The sequence below is a fragment of the Nicotiana sylvestris genome, chromosome 7 (genome assembly GCF_000393655.2).
Source record: "Nicotiana sylvestris chromosome 7, ASM39365v2, whole genome shotgun sequence".
NCBI classification, from domain to species: Eukaryota; Viridiplantae; Streptophyta; class Magnoliopsida; order Solanales; family Solanaceae; genus Nicotiana; species Nicotiana sylvestris.
In genome coordinates this window covers 162,122,209-162,139,343 of record NC_091063.1, presented here as the reverse complement: position 1 = coordinate 162,139,343, position 17,135 = coordinate 162,122,209, and the positions used below count along the sequence as shown (strand labels likewise).

General features: G+C 37.0%; 1 long non-coding RNA gene across 1 annotated transcript; it reads left to right on the top strand.

The window, feature by feature from the left end:
* The first annotated feature begins 155 nt into the window (after positions 1 to 155).
* Positions 156 to 4,602, top strand: LOC104232673 (uncharacterized). Its single transcript, XR_712389.2, has 2 exons — positions 156 to 749; positions 4,283 to 4,602. It is a non-coding gene; the product is annotated as an uncharacterized lncRNA (long non-coding RNA).
* The last annotated feature ends 12,533 nt before the right edge of the window (positions 4,603 to 17,135 follow it).

Sequence of the window (17,135 nt, the reverse complement as noted above, 5' to 3'; positions counted from 1 at the left end):
TTTTTACATTGCTTTATTTAGTTTTTCTACCCCAAAGTTAAAACCCAATAAAATATGGTCCAACCTAATTTCCTAAATCCAAACCCATATCCATTCCCATTTGACCTGACCTAATTCTTATCCCTATAAAATAATGCCTAAATTCCTAAATCAAAGAGGAGACCTAGCAAACAAAAATACCTATACTCCCTAGACAACGACAGACATGGAATTCCTAAGCAAAAAAAGGGAAGAAGAGCTAACCTAAATTCTAAGCTAAGAACGGTGCCCACCCCCAATTCCCCAATTTAGCCGCTTCCTTCTTCAAAAATAACCCTCATCTCTCTTTGACAAAGCAACAACCATTCCCCCATAATAGAACCCCCCCTCCCCTTTTTCTGAGTTTATAACCTATGTATTGGTTATCCTAAGTACAAGCAAAAAGTGAAGGTCTTAGAGGACAGAATAATCCTTGTGCTGAGCATCTCTATCAATTGCTACCATAAGTCAGTGAGTTCGAGTTGTGTGATTCGGAAAAGTTCACAAGAAAACTTTGAGCAGTGAGCTCTCCATCGAAGTGGAGCTTGAGGTTTCCATTGAGGTATCGAATTACCGGTCCCGTCCTTGTTTGCCGGCGAAAGCACCGGTCGAGAGTTATCGAATTGTTTAACCTTTTGTAATTCCAATTTCATTGATTTATACCAAAGTGATCGCCGATTGATTCGCTGCTCCGGTGAAGTTGTCCTTGCCGAAAATTTTATCTCAGATCTGTGAGTATTTTTATCTTTCCACTGTTGTAGTGTGATTTTTCTATTTATTTTTGTACTTCGTTTAATTTATTTTCTAGTGTTAATGTTGAATTTGCTTTGCTCTGTTGTGGTTTTTAAGTTTTTAGATCTTTGACTATTTAACTAAGATGTTTATATTGTCTAGTATATTATAAATATATTATATTATGGATGTTCATTTAGTACTCCGTTGTAAATAAGCTTCCTGAAGAAGCTTATCCATATGGGACTCCACCGTAAATATGTTTATCTATTTAAGTACTCTATTGGAAATAAACTTTCTGAAGAAGCTTATCACTTCGGTACCCGGTTATGGATAAACATTACCCCCGGTAGAAGATTATCCATACTGGGTATAATAAACTTATCCTTTCAGTACCCAGTTATGGATAAACATTACCCCCGTTAGAAGATTATCCATATCGGGTATAATAAGCTTATCCTTTCAGTACCCAGTTATGGATACGCATTACCCCCGGTAGAAGACTATCCATACCGGGTATAATAAGCTTATCCTTTCAGTACCCAGTTATGGATAAAAACTACCCCCGGTAGAAGATTATCCATATCGGGTATAATAAGCTTATCCTTTCAGTACCCAGTTATGGATAAACATTACCCCCGGTAGAAGATTATCCATATCGGGTATAATAAGCTTATCCTTTCAGTACCCAGTTATGGATAAACATTACCCCCGGTAGAAGATTATCTATACCGGGTATAATAAGCTTATCCTTTCAGTACCCAGTTATGGATAAACACTACCCCCGGTAGAAGATTATCCATATCGGATATAATAAGCTTATCCTTTCAGTACTCCGTTATGGATAAACATTGCTCTCAGTAGAAGATTATCCATATCTGGTATAGTAGCAGCTTCCTTTCTTCTATAAATAGAAGAGATTTCAGTTCATTATGTACATCAGTTTGAATTCGAATAATATATCAGTTTCTCTCTATACTTGTCTTTACTTTATAGTCTTTATTTTATAACACGTTATCAGCACGAAGCTCTACCATCTCGAGCAAATATTTTGAAAGTATCTGAGGTAAGAACTTTCTTTTCCTAAATAATGTCAAATCTTTCTAAACTTGAATTTGTAGCCCTGGATATATCGGAGGAAATTAGTCAAAAAAGAGATGGAATAGTACAATCAGGAGCACTCTTTCTAGAGCTTTTTGTCCATATGTGCATATATATTTTTTATTAGGCGATTTTGTGGAAAACAATTATTACGTGGTTTAAATTTATGTGACTGTATTTGATTGAGCAACTTTATCCTTACAATAATTTTGAAGTAGCTTAGAAAGGAAAAATTATGAAAAATCCGTAGTTTGCTTTAAGTTGAGTGCATTCTTTTGAAATAAATTGAGGCGTGTCATTCACAAATAAACCCCTTAATCTATGGCCCTCATATTAATTTTACAACTTAGTGTAGAAAATACTTTAAACATTTGTAGTTTGCTTTAGGCGCAATTAAATAAAGTGTCATAGCTACGGGTACGGTTCCCGTGACATAGTTGTGATACTTTAATTTCTAAAATTCGGGGGTACATTTATGTGACCCGGCCACAATTTAATTTTGTTATTAAAATAAACAAGTTGTAGATCGTGGGTACGGTTCCCGTGACATGATTCGCAGTATGTAATCAAATAATTAGTTGTATGACAATCAGATTGTTAAAAGCGATTTTAAAAAGGATAAAATGCGTAGGTTTCAAAAATGTTTTAAAATCATATAAATAGGCCAATAATAATAGTTGAGCGACCGTGCTAGAAATACGGAACCCGAGAATGCCTAACACCTTCTCCCAGATTAACAGAATTCCTTACTCAGATTTATGTGTTCGCAGACCATAAATAAGAGTCAAACTTCCTCGATTTGGGATTTCAAACCGGTGACTTGGGACACCATAAATTATCCCAAGTGGCGACTCTGAATTTAATAAATAAATTTCGTTTCGATTATCACTTAAATTGAAAAAAACTTCCCTATACACCTTTCGGGGGTGGTAGAAAAAGGAGGTGTGACAGCTCTGGCGACTCTGCTGGGGACAAGAACCCAGAATCTCTAGTTCAAAGTTCAAGAATTCGAGCTTAGAATAATTGTTATATTTGGCTTTTATTTATTATCTGATTTTTATTACATGCTTGGGCCTAATGTGCTAAATGTCGCTTTTTACCGTTTTGATATTATTTGAATTGCATATAAACTGCTGCGAAACCATTCTCTTCTAATCTTTGGGAAGTGCACGCTGGCGTGACTTCTTTTCTGTTAGTGTGATATCCCAATTTTGAACGAGGTTCGGACAAGTTGCAAAGCCGGATGATGTTTTGGTTACTGGTACGCTTCCCCCCTCGGCTGGAGTTGTCCGCTCTGGTAAGCCAGGTTTAGAACAATACACCCAGGTCTTAAACTTAGAATAACATAGCCTCATGTCGTATCCCTAGTAGGAACGCTTGTTTTCATCACGTGCATTTGTCTTTGGGGACTCAACACAGGGGTTGGGTTCGTCTAGGACAGGTGTACCCAAAAATAAAAGACCATCCTGATACATCCTATGTGCTACATGTTGCAATTTTCAAGGGTAAAAAGGGTCATTTGGCGGATGAATGAGGTTTGAGGATAGAAAAAGAGGGTGAAGTGTAAAAAATAAAGCAAGTAGGGCCCCGTTATATTTTTCTTTCACATTTTTTTAAAGAAAAAGAAAAAAACATGAAAAATCCAAAAGAAATTTGCACTTTCCAATCATTTTCCCAAAAAAAAAATCAAAAAAAGAAAATTCAAAAAGAGTTACATGTTTCATCATTTTTTTAAAAACAAAATACAAAAATATATTATTATCTAAATTAGTTGTTTTTTTAATTCTTGCATGTATCCAATTCGCCCGAACTACGCGAACCTGATTCTCGTCTCTCGGGGCGGGATACGTAGGCAACCCACATAGGGTCCGATATTCCTAGTGAGTCTTAGGTTCTTGGCTTCGAGAGTCGTAGCCAAATCTTGCATGTCTAGCCACTTTCGGCCATATCGGCCATTTTGCAAAATAGGGTTATTTTCACAAAGTGACTTGTTTAATTGTGTCTGGAGAGTCTTCAATCCACAATTAGGTGTCTCTTTACTTTAAGGTCCGTCCTTGTCAAATTTGCATGTCTAGCCCTTTTTTGCCACATCAGCCATTGTTGCAAAATGGGGTCATTTTCGCAAAAATGGTTCAGTGACCCGTGTCCTAGAGTTCTAAGTCCACAACAAGATGTTCTCTCTATTTAAGGTCCATTGTGTTGAATTAGCAGCCTTTGCCATTTTTTGGCCGCATAAGCCATTTCTACAAGTAATTTTTCCATGTCTTAAAGGTCTTTTGTTGAGTTTGCACTTCTAGCCACCTTTTGGCCATATAAGTCATTTTACAAAAATAGCCTCAATCATGTCTTGCATGTGTCCAATAGGGAGTGTTATTGTCTCATATAGTATTCTAAATCTTTAACTCTATTTGGTTTTAATTTTCTTATACAGGTGTGGATCTACTTACCGGGGTTTGAGCATGACGGACACCCCAGGACCATCTGGTCAGGACCGTTGCATCTAGGAGTTGCTTAAGGAGATTTTTTTTATGTTTTGAGTATGTTTCTTTTTTATGTTGTCTTGTACTTTATAGTCATGTCCAGTAATGATTCTTTTAGTTGGTGTTGGAGTTTGTCGTAGTATAGTTGAAATGAGTCTCTCGTTATCATATTTCCTATTTTATATTTGAAAATGAAAAAAAGTTGTTGTAATGAATAATCCAAAAAGTTTTTGATTTTTTTAGTTTAATTTATCCATTACTTTTTCCCGAACTACGCAAAGATCTGATTCATGCGGCGTCATGATACGTAGGCAACCTACATAGGGTTCGATAGAATCATTTTTTTTATTTAAAAGGAAAAGAAAAAAAAGAAGGAAACAAAAAAAATTAAAACAAAAAAAAAGAAAAGGAAAAAAAATGAGAGGATGATGTAGTGGGATGTGAGAAATGAGCGGAAAGAAAAGGGCGATAATCAGAAAAGAAAAAAAATGAGGAGGAAAATGAGCAAGCCAAGAAGTGCTAAAAAAGAAAGAAAAGGAAAGATTGAAATGAACAAAATTGGGATGATGCCAAGTGACTTTGTGACCCTCGAAGTCATTCTAGAACTGTTAATTGTTGCTAGGTACATTGCACGCAATGTGATATTTTTAGATGTTAAATGCCCTAATGCTAACAGGACGACCCCATTTTGTTCTTTTTGTTATCTTCATTGAGTAGAAGGGTGGTTGGTTTGTGGTTCTTAAGGTAACTCATCCATACAACACAAGGTCAAAGAGTAAGGTAGCCATGACTAGCAAAGACTTGGACACAAGAGTCATTGATCCGTCTAAGGGAATTGTTGAATCAGAATCTGAGTTGAAAGAAGAGGTCTTAAGGTTGAAAGGACAGATGACCGAAATATACCAAGCCTGGATTAGCGGGCGTCCTCCACCATCAGTTCCCACTAATTACACTGAAAGCCTTGTCACCATTCCGCCACTGTCACAAGTCCAGGATATCTCCCCACAACCTTTTCACACTCCACCCCCTAGAACCACCTCATATCCCGCTCCTTGGACCACTCATGTTTTTGTAGCTCATCCACCATCTACCTTTCCTCGATACTCTAGCGAGACTGTGTTCAAAGTCTGTCACGACCCGGATTTCCCACCATCGGGTATCGTGATGGCACCTACTATCGGAGCTAGGCAAGCCAAATATTTAAAACACCTTTCCTGCTTTCTTTCAAACAATATAATAAACGAGACAAAATCTAAGCGGAAGACTTTAAATCTAAAGCAACTGAAAACCAAAAGTGCGGAAGTTTGAACCAAAATGCTACCCAGAGTCTGGTGTCACTAGCTCACGGACTACTACAGAATACTACAATCAATGTCTGAAGGGAAAATACATCATGTTTGTCTGATACAAGATAAACAAACAAAAAACATGGAAAGGGACTTCGGCCTGCGAACGCCAGCTAGGCTACCTCGAGAGTCCCTGGACTGAAGATAGCTCCCAGAAGTCCTACTGCTGCGGTCCGTAAGCTGCTCCCTGATCTGTGCACCAAAAATGCACAGAGTGTAGCATCAGCACAACCGACCCCATGTGCTGGTAAGTGCCTGGCCTAACCCCGGCGAAGTAGTGACGAGGCTAGACAGTACCTACCACAATTAACCTGTACAGATATATATACAACAAGTGCAAGAAAACAATAACAAGATAATACAAAGTAAAACTGGGAGGGGACATGCTATCGGGGAGTAACAGATAAAAATGAAATATCGGAAATAAATAGAAGAAACTCCGGTTTCCATGATATATATATATATATATATATACGGCGTGCCACACGATCCCATAATATCATATATAAGTGGACGGCGTGCCACACGATCCCATAATATCATATATAAGTGGACGGCGTGCCACACGATCCCATAATATCATATATAAGTGGACGGCGTGCCACACGATCCCATAATATCATATATAAGTGGACGGCGTGCCACACGATCCCATAATATCATATATAAGTGGACGGCGTGCCACACGATCCCATAATATCATATATAAGTGGACGGCGTGCCACACGATCCCATATTATAGTTCATAATATCTGACTTCATATAGTAGACCCCTTCAGGGGAGAATAACAACTCAATACCTTTAACCCGGCAAGGGTACAACTAACAGCCCAAAATATCCCGACAAGGGAGAATATATATATCAGTCTACACATCCCGGCAAGGGAGTATTCACAACACATTCTCCTTTTAAATCATTCTTCCTCAACCGTTCACATTATATGAAACTTATCAAATAAACAAGGAGCTTGTGTCACATTATTCGAATTAAAAGCAATCAAGACTCACGGTCATGCTAGACTCCGGTGCATAGATAACCGTCACCATGCCTATACACCGTACTCCACATTAGCAAGTAGCAAATATCATCCTAATCCTATTCCCTCAAGCCAAAGTTAGAACAAACACTTACCTCGAATGCTCCAAACTCAACTCACGCTTCTAGTATAGCTTTACCTCTTGATTCCACCACCAATCCGCTCGAATCTAGTCATAAGTTACTTAATCACATTAATAATTACTAAATGAATCATCCCCAATGCATGAAAATAGATTTTTCAAGGTTTTTCCCAAAAAGGTCAAAAATACCCCCGGACCCACGTGGTCGAAACTCGAGGTTCGGACCAAAACCCGGTTACCCATTCCCCCATGAATCCCAATAGATGATTTGTTTTTAAATCGGACCCCAAATTGAGGTCCAACTTCTCAATTTGTAGAAAACCTAGGTTCTACCCAAAACACCCAATTTTCCCCATGAAAATCTTTGATTTGAAGTTGAAATTATGTTAAAAGATGTTAAGGAATAAAGAAATTAAGTTAGAAATCACTTACCAATCGTTTTGGAGAAAAAAAGTTGTTTGGAAAATTGCCTCTTAGGTTTTGGGTTTTTGAAAAGTGAAAAATGACTGAGATTTTCCGAACTTGTATACCTTTCTGAGGACCTGGCGCGGACCGCACAAAAATGTGTTGCGGCCGCGCCGAGTGGGAGAAAAGTGGGGCTTCTCTGAACCCTTCCAGCACGGAACGCACTGTTTTGGTGCGCGGCCGCGCTGGCTAACCTGAAACCCTAGCCCTCAGACTCGCGGCCGCAAAAATGCATCGCGGCCGCGCGGAAATGACCGCGGCCGCGCTGGTGTCTGCAACACCTGAACCTGCATTTTCTTAAGTCCAAGACCTCCCGGGCCCCATTCAAAACTCACCCGAGCCCTCGGGGCTCCAAACCAAACATGCACACAACCTTAAAAACATCTTACGGACTTACTCGTGCGATCAAATCGCCAAAATAACATCATATACATAGGATCAAGCCTCAAACACATGATTTTCTTTCTTCAACTTTCATAACTCAAACTCTCCATTTTTAATCCGAAACACGTCATATGACGTCCGTTTTTAGCCAAACTTTACAGATAGTGCTTAACACATATTTAAGACTTGTACCGGGCGTCGAACCAAAATACGAGCCCGATACCTATATTTTCTAACTCCTTTTCATTTCAAATTTTCATATCAAAATTCAGAAAAACAATTTCTTTCAAAAATTCATTTCTCGGGCTTGGGACCTCAGAATTTGATTCCGGGCACACCCCCAAGTCCCATATTTTTCTACGAACCCTCCGGGACCGTTGAATCATAGGTCCGGGTCCGTTTACCCAAAATGTTGACCGAAGTCAACATTATGCATATTAATACCAAAATTCACCAAATGTTTCACATAATTCACATATTTTAACATAAAAACTTTCCGGCTACGCGCCCGAACTGTGCACGCCAATTGAGGCAACTAAAAGCGAGGTTTTCAAGGCCTCGGGAGCACGGAACAAGGAAGAATTACAGCGATGACCCCTTGGGTCGTCACAAAGTCCCTGATGCCTAACACTATGCTCCAGAACCAACTTTCAAGGTCTTGGATCCATACGCTCACGCTCCTCATTTTGAGCCTCCCGGTGAAATTGAAAAGCATGCTAAGACAATGGAGCAAGACGAGATATCCAGGAAGATGAAAATCTTAGAGTAGTCTTTAAGAAACGTGCAAGGAATAGGGAGCCGGATGAGCGTTTCTTACAAAGACCTGCGCTTGTTTCCTGACATCCAACTGCCTATGGGTTTAAGATGCCTAAGTTTTAATTTGTATGATAGGCATGGAGATCCAGTAGCCCAACGGAGGGGTTATTGCAGTGAAATGAGAAGTGTTGGCGGGAAAGATGAGTTGCTGATGGCGTATTTCAGTGAGAGCCTGACTGGGGCAGCTTTGGAATAACATACTTGTCAAGATGTCGATAAGTGGCATATATGGGATGACATGGCTCAAGATTTTATGCGACACTTTCAGTGCAATATAGACATTGTCCCAGACCGCTCCTCCCTATCTCAGATGGAAAAGAAACCCAAAGAAAAGTTTTAGAGAATTTTGGTTCAGATGGAACGAACAAGTTGCTCGGGATAGTCCTCCCATTGATAGAAAAGATATTGTCGAGCCCCGCCAACGACAGGATTCAGTGGACATTCCTGCTAAATACTTTCAGCCTCAATACCCACCTCATGAACATCCCCAAACACCATATAATCCACCCCAGTATTATCCTCCAAACAATATCCGGCCATCTGTCCAACCACTAGGTCACTCCTTAGGGTGAGCACCAGCATCCCAAAATTCTCGTGCGCCTTTATAGCATTTTCGAGCATCCAACAACCCTAGAAAACTGGGGCATGGAGGGAAACAAAGGCAAAGGAATAGTTTCACGCCAATCGAAGAATCCTATACAAGTCTATTTGAAAAGTTAAAACACTCTGGCCTGATTGAGCCGCTCCTCGGCTATACTCCGGACCCATATGCAAAAGGTTTTGATCCTACTGGAAGGTGCATGTACCACTCTAATGTCCAAGGTCATAACATTGAAGATTGTCGTACTTTGAAAAAGGAAATAGAAAGAATGATTCAAGAAGGGATAATTGTGATCCAGGACAGTGACACCCATCATATCGCATAGAATCTTTTACCTGCACATGATGATGCACACTTTGTGGCGATGATGCGTGGTGACAGGGAGCATGATAATTCTCTTGGGAACTTGTTGACTGAAGTTAATGATATGGAAAATGGCAATGGTCTTGGTAATATTAATGTGGAACTCAGTGGCTAAGATGTTGAGCTTGGTAATTGGAAAGACGCTTCTTTCTTGGCTAGCTAGGGAGGAGTCTTGGTGGTTAATTTTGTTGTCATTTCTGTTGTCCGGGTTATTTCAGGGTTGTAATCCGAATATTGTCTTGTGCATCAAACTCTTCTATCCTTTTATTTTGCCTAATTCCTTTAGTTGTAGTAACTCGTTTAGTGTTATCTAGGTTTGTTCCAGAGTTGTAACCCAGTTTATTTTGCTTGTTTTGTTGTCCAAACTCTTTCACTGTCTGTCTAATGCAATTTTCTATTTTCTGTTATTTCTAGTCATTTTTTTGTTTAGTTCTCTTCTCCTTTTATAGTTCTTTTCCTGCTGACTCTAGTGACATAATATGCACACATAATTCTAGGTCTGGTCTTAAAAGTTAGTTTAGTCAGAAGCAATGAAACAATTTTGAAGATGATAGCGACGTTTGAGGGAAATAAGTACAGATTTGGACATTTTGAGATCATTTAAATCCCGAACTGTGTAAAACTAGGACAGATAATTTAGAAAGTTAATAGGATGACAAGAATTCATTAAAGGATAGTGCATCCCAGACAATTTGAAGCAAGTAACTTTGAGTTCAAGTGCATCTCAAGTTACAAGATAAAGTCAAGGAAGTTTTCTCCGAATTGACGGAGGATATCCATTGTGAAGAGGGAATCACCCAACGAGGGTTCTGTACTTGACAAAGTGCTAAAGAAAGGTGGAAGGCATATCAGTGATATCAATGCCGAAACTGTAAAAGAAATGTTGTGTGGGCTCTTCCTTTTTCATTTCAAGTTGCATGTGTTGTACTTGGTATTTTCAGGGATTGGGAGGCTCTCTTTCATCTACCCAAATACTTTATACCAGTCGGTACCCCTTTTGAGCCTGTGCTAATTTTCTTGACCTCCCCTATTTTGGAATCAAGTTAGAGTTAAAAAAAAAGAAGAAAAGAAAAAAAAGAGAGGAGAGTTTATGTCTCCTTAGGTTTGTTTTAGAAAGTTCATTCCAAAGGGAAAATTCAAAAGAGAAAATAGAAAAAGAAGAAAAAGAAAGAAAAAAGTGATAAGGAAAGAAAAAAGGGAAAAAGAAAGAAAAAGAAAAAGAAAAAGGAAAATAGTAATAAAAAGTAGTCATGTGAACTACGTTTGACCTGATTCTTGTCACTACAAGATACTTCGGCAGCCTTATGGTTCGGTCATACCAAATAAAATATTTCATAATCCCATGAAGTCGAAAGTGGGGCAGTCCTTCTTAGTAACTCCATCAAAAAGAAAAACAGAAAAAAGAGAATCAACTTCCATTGTTATAGAAATTGGGGCAAAGTTTTTATAGTGGATTCCAAAAGTTGCAAATAAATTAAGCCTATTGTCTTAGTTATTTTGAGCTTTTATGATATCCTTTCTTTCTAACCCTATCCAAAAGCCACATTACAGTCCAAAAACGACCTCCCAGATAATCTTCGAGAGTGCTGAGTTAGCCATGCCAAGAGCATATGATATTTTATCATGGTTAAGGCTTTGTCATCTACAGAATCAGAGGAAATAAGAAGAAAAGAACAAAATGAGAGAGTCTTATTGGTGAAAACCTTCACAGGCACCATAAGGCGATGGTGAGTTGAGAGAAAGAATAAAATGAGAGAGGCTTGATGGTGAAAACCCTTCGGGCACTACAAGTCGAATAAGGATCGTGAATCAGATTGGATAATTGGAGCATTGAAGCCCAATTTCACGGTTTAGGGGGTATAACAAGAGTTGAACGTCAGACTTGTTTGACAGATTAGGCCATTTAATCCAAAGGTGCATATAATGGTCATTAGAGTTGGTATCCACATCTAATAAGTTTCTACTTAGTAGTTTTCTTGTTAAGAATCATCTCTTTCCATTGTCCTTTACTCTATTCCTTTTGTCTTGTTTACTTCCTCTTCCTGAGTCTGTTTGGTCAGAACAGGTGAGAAATGACTTCAAAATTTGCCACCAGCTTTCCAATTGTACAAAGCAGGGTCTGGCTAGCACATCAAAGTGGTATAAGTAAAGAAAGAGCAGCAAGCGCACTGAGTTGGTAAAAATCAGTGTGCTTTGGGATTTATGTGAAATACAAAGGTTCGGTATATGTCAATTGTGAGCACGTGATTTTTGCCCTATATGAGAATCACTCCAAAAAAAAAAATCCAAAATAAAATAATTTTTCTTTGCGTACAATTTTGAAAATTTTTGTGACATTTTGGATAATTATTTGTATTTGTCTGCGCACGTTTATTTGTTAAATTAATAAAAAATACAAAAAATATGTCGCATTTTGCATTTAGGATTTAATCCTACAATTGTTAGTAATTAAGTTTGTTTTACAAAAAATGAAAAAATCATAAAATAAATGTACGTTGCATGTTTAGCATTTAAACGTCTAAATTGTGCGGTTTTTGTCGTTAATTGCTATTTAAATGTGCAATAATTATTTTTAGAGTTAATTAGTTTTTTTAAGATAGTTTAGTTTATAATTTAATTTATAATTTTAGTTTTATTAATTAGGAAGTAAAAGAAAAGAGAGCAAAAAATACAAAAAAATCGGAATTGGGCCTCTTCTTCAAATTCAAGCCACAAGCCCAAAAAATACCCAATCTTCCCAAAAGACCCAGTCCATTTCGAACTGGGTCGACCCAGTCCATAACCCAAAGAGACCCAAACCCCCTTTTCTTTCATTTTTCATAAAACAAAAAAAAACAAAAAAAAACCAAGAAAACCCTAAAACTAAGCTATCCGCCACCCCCTCATTTTCCTTCTTCTTCCTCAAGCTCCCCTCCCTAGCAGCCATGGCTGCCCTACCCCCTCATCCCCACGAACACTCCCTCACGTCGTCACCACCCCAGCTTCAACCACCAACGACCCTCCCCTTCCGCCATTGAAGCCCAACGTACAAACAACCATAGTTGCCATCACCATCGTCCTAAACGACCATGGTTGCTTTTCAGCTCGCGCTGCTGCTCCGTTCTCTTCTTCGACCAGCCTGTCATGCTGCTGCTTCACCACTGCTTTAGCTGCGTTGCTGCTGCCTCAGTTCCGACTGCCATGGCCATGCCGTTGCTGCACCGCTGCTGCTGCTGTCGTTCCGCTGCTGCTGCTGCCGTTCCGCCGCTGCTGTTGCTGCCTACTACTGCCAGCTGCTGCCTGCGTTTGCTGCTGCATCTTCGCTGTTGCTCGACGTTGTTGCTGCTCCATCAAGTTTAATCCGTCGAGGTCGTTGTGTGATGTTTTGAGTTCGTCAAGTTTAAAAGGAAGGTGAGTTTATCGTTGAAGGCAAGATCCGTTAGACCGTTGGTAGTTTTGGTGCGATATTTGTTTCCGAGCATATTTGTTTGCGTTCGAGTTCATCATCGTTCCAATACGGTTAGTTGGTTTAAGTTTCGTTCCCATCCGTAATTTGTTTGATATTTTCGGATATGAAATCATTAAATGTTTGATTCTTGTTCTTGATTTTTATTCAGTTGTTTTATTTTTCTTGTTTATTTTTGTAGAAATTGTTAGTTTGATTAATTATATTGTTGATAGATTTAAGTTGAAGATTCAATTAAATTATTTTTCAGTTTGTTTTATTAATTTTAAGAGGATTTAGTTTTAATATAGAAAAGTGTTAGCTTAAATCGTTTGAATACGTTGTTTGTTGTTAATATAGATTTAATTCGTATTCATTTTTTTTAAATTCGTTTTTAATTCAGTGATTTAATGTGAAGTTATATTTTGGTTTTAATTTTTGGATCATGTATCTTTGTTATAATTTTGTTGGATTTAATTTAAAAAGATTAATTGATTATTTGAAGATTAGTGATTTGAATATGTTTATTTGTTTTGTTTAAGTTTAATTCGAAATTTGAATAAAGCTTGTTTGTTATTGTTGTTGAATCTTTTCATTTATGTTCATACTTTGTTTGATTGATCTTGAATCCGAAATTTGTATAGTTTGATTTTCTTGTTTGTTGTTTATCATTTATGATTATTTCTTCAGCTTGCTTCATGATCTTGTTTAGTTTTAATATAGAAATTGTTGGTTGTAATGTTGTTAGATTTAATTTTAAGTTCAAATGATTATTGAATTTAGAAATCTGAATATACATGTTTGTTGGTGTTGAATCTGAAAGTAGGTTTGTTTGTTGTTAAAGATGTTGTTCAATCAAGATAATTTTAGTTGTTTCTTTGTTGTTCATCATTTAGTTTGAATTTGTTGTTGAACATTGTTAGAAATTGGTCATATTTGCTATATTTTGGTTGAAATTGATTAAGTGAAGTGGTTATAACTGATGGGAGTAGTTTGGTAATTTGCAGTACGTTCAGGGGTAAAATGGTAATTTCAGTAAGGGCAGAGGGGTATTTTTGGAATTAAAATTCTGAATAATTATTTATTTTGAGTGTTCTTTCCATTAAAATTAGGATAATAATAAAGTAATTAATAATGGGGGGACAAGATATAATGGGGTATTTGTTTAATAAGGTGGGGGACAAAACATTAGATAGTGGGATTAAAAGGGGGTTGAGTGGGAAGATAATAGGTTTTTATGTTTTAAAAATATTTAAAGGTGGGGATAAAATGGAGAGGCTTGATCAGATTTGAAAAAAAGGAGGGACAGATAAAGAGAGAGAGAGAGAAAAAAAGAGCTGAATATTTAAGAGAGAAAGAAAAATTCCGAAAAACATTAAAACTTTCAAGAAAAAAGAAAAGAAAAAAAAATACAAAAAAAAGAGTTGGAAATTAGAAGAGAGAGTAGTGCACACCTGATAAATATTCTGATATACAGGTTTAGAAATTAAGGGTTAAACATTAATTAGCCTTTCAAAATCTGAAAATTCCCTTGGTTTCTGTCCGTTGTTTGTTGTCAGCGTTCCTGGATTTTATTTTGATTTTCAAAATCTGTCACTGGGATTTCGTTGACTGGTTATTGTTGATGTTGTTGTGTTACGTTGCTGACTTTCTTCTTCTTATATTGGCAATATCAGGTACACAACTGTAATTTTGGCATTTTGTAAGCTGAAGTGAAGAATGAAATGTTAAATTTCTAATTTAGTTTTTTTTTAATTGTATTCAGATTGTTTCATGTATTGTTATTCTGTAAATCACTGTCATTTGGCATAACTAGATATGTTGTAGCGATATATTAAACAATGCCTTAACCGGATTATTAGGTAGTATATATTTAAGTCTGTTCATTACTAATTAAACTGTCTAATAATTAGAGCGAGAAGAAAATAACGTAAAAAATGACTTTATTAAATCAGTTTGGCAAAATTGATTAAGTTCCTTATTTATAAGAGTTTTAGTATCGCTAACCTTAAGTTAATCGAAATCATGTAGCTAAATTTAGGTAAAACAGGATTTTTTTTATTTTCGCGAATCAAGTATTATAACATGATTTGAATTAAAACAATGTTAGTTAAGGTTAAATTAATTAAATTTTAGAAATACGCATTAGTAATCAAGATTGTTTCTAATTCTCCGTAGTTGTAAATAATTAATTTCAATAGCTCAAGTCATCTAACAATGTGAATTTAATCTAGTTATGGGATAGTTAGTTTCTTTTAAAATATTATTTGACAATTCCATTTTTTTATAATTACATTGATAGTGATATTTCATTTCGTTAAATAATCATCTTAAACTAGTATTTAATATGTTATTTTAAGTATGTAAAAAAATTTGATTTTTTTGTATTTATAGGCAAGTTTAATAAAAAAAAATGTTGTCATTAAAAGGTATTCATAAAATAAGGGATGATTTCGCTAAAAATAAATAAATATAAACAATACAAAATTTGCAGAGTCCTCCAATCTTATTTATTTTTCTTTTAAAAAAAATAATAAAATACTTAGATTCCGGGATGGGCGATTTAGTAAATTTCACAGTCCTACCTAACAGTATAATAACGCGTATTATTTTGGCGCATATTTAATAAGGTTATTTTCTTAAATACGGGTGTGCATTTATGTAACCCAAATCCCGATCTTGACGAAGTCAAAATGCGTCAACAAATTACGTGTACACTGGTTGTGACGTGGTTCGAGATGCGTTTTCACGACGTTGCAATTTTGTGTAAAATAATAAGAAGAATAATGATAAAAGCGGTTTTAAAAGCTAAATGTGCATGTAAGTTCTTAATTGTTTAAAAAATCAGATAAATGAGCCAAATATGACAGTTGAGCGACCGTGCTAAAACCACGGAACTCGGGAATGCCTAATACCTTCTCCCGGGTTAACAGAATTCCTTATCCGGATTTCTGGTTCGCAGACTGTAATACATAGTCATTCTTTTCCTCGATTCGGGATTAAAATTAGTGACTTGGGACACCCTAAATCTCCCAAGTGGCGACTCTGAAATAAATAAGTAAATCCCGTTTCGATTGTCCTTTAATTGAGAAAACTCCTTCACCCCTCGTGGGGCGGAAAAAGGAGGTGTGACATCAATTTATGCACAATGCAACAGATAGAGGGTGTTGGGTTTGAACATATCAAAGGTATTTTCTGTGATAAGGTTGACAGAGAAAGTGGTTAAAGCAATGTCTACCAAGTGGAAATCAGAGTTATCATGGCAAGTGAAGGAGAAATAGACCTCAAGGCCAACGGCATACATCAGGAAAGAACAACAAGCGCACTGAGTTGGTAAAAATCAACGTGTTTTGGGATTCATATGAAGTACAAAGGTTCGGTAAATGTCAATTCATGAGCAAAATGCAACAGATTGAGGATGTTGGGTTTGAGCGGATCAGAGGTATTTTCTGTGATAAGGGTGACAGAGAAAGTGGTTAGTCAGTAAACAAGCAAGGTCTTTCGAGTTGAAATCAAAGTTATCATGGGAAGTGAAGGAGCAATCGCCCTCAAAGTCAAGGCCACAAACCAACCACCATGTTTAAACTCACAAGTTTTCTTTGTTTGAAACAGAGACGAAAATTGTGTCCAAATCAAAGATTGGAAGCTTGATTTTTTTTCAAATGTCATGCCCAAATTTTGTCAGCACAAAGGTGGTTTGAGAAGGGGAAAGAAAAATTTGTTCGATCTGTAGGAACCTTCCATGAGGAAAAACATAGTTCAGGGGCAAGGAATTTTGTTCATTTTGCAGAGAACCTCCAGGAAGAGAGCATGGCTCAGGAAAGTTCATTCTCGGCTTTTCAAGACCCTCCTGGATAATGGGATTTTGTTTCAAGTTCTCAGGACTCTCCTGGATAACGGAATGTAGTTTTAAGTTGTCAGGACCCTTTTGGATAATGAGATTTAATTTTAAGTTTTTAGAACCTTCATAGATAATGAGATTTAACATAAGTTTTACCTTTACGAAATAGAATTTAGCTTTCAAGTTTTCACTCATAAAATGATATTTAATTTTAGTTTTCAGGGCCCTCCTGGATAATGGAATTTAGCTTTTAAATTCTTAGAGCTCATTTGGGTAACATGATTCGATTAACACTCACAGATGTGCCCAGACACCAAACTAGGGCAGAATATTTTTTTATTTTGTCTATTTTGTTGTAATGGCAGGCGCCCACCTGGAACACAAGGGAATACAGTTCACGTTTTGGCAATCAGGCGCCCACCTGGAGAACAAGGGAATATAGTTC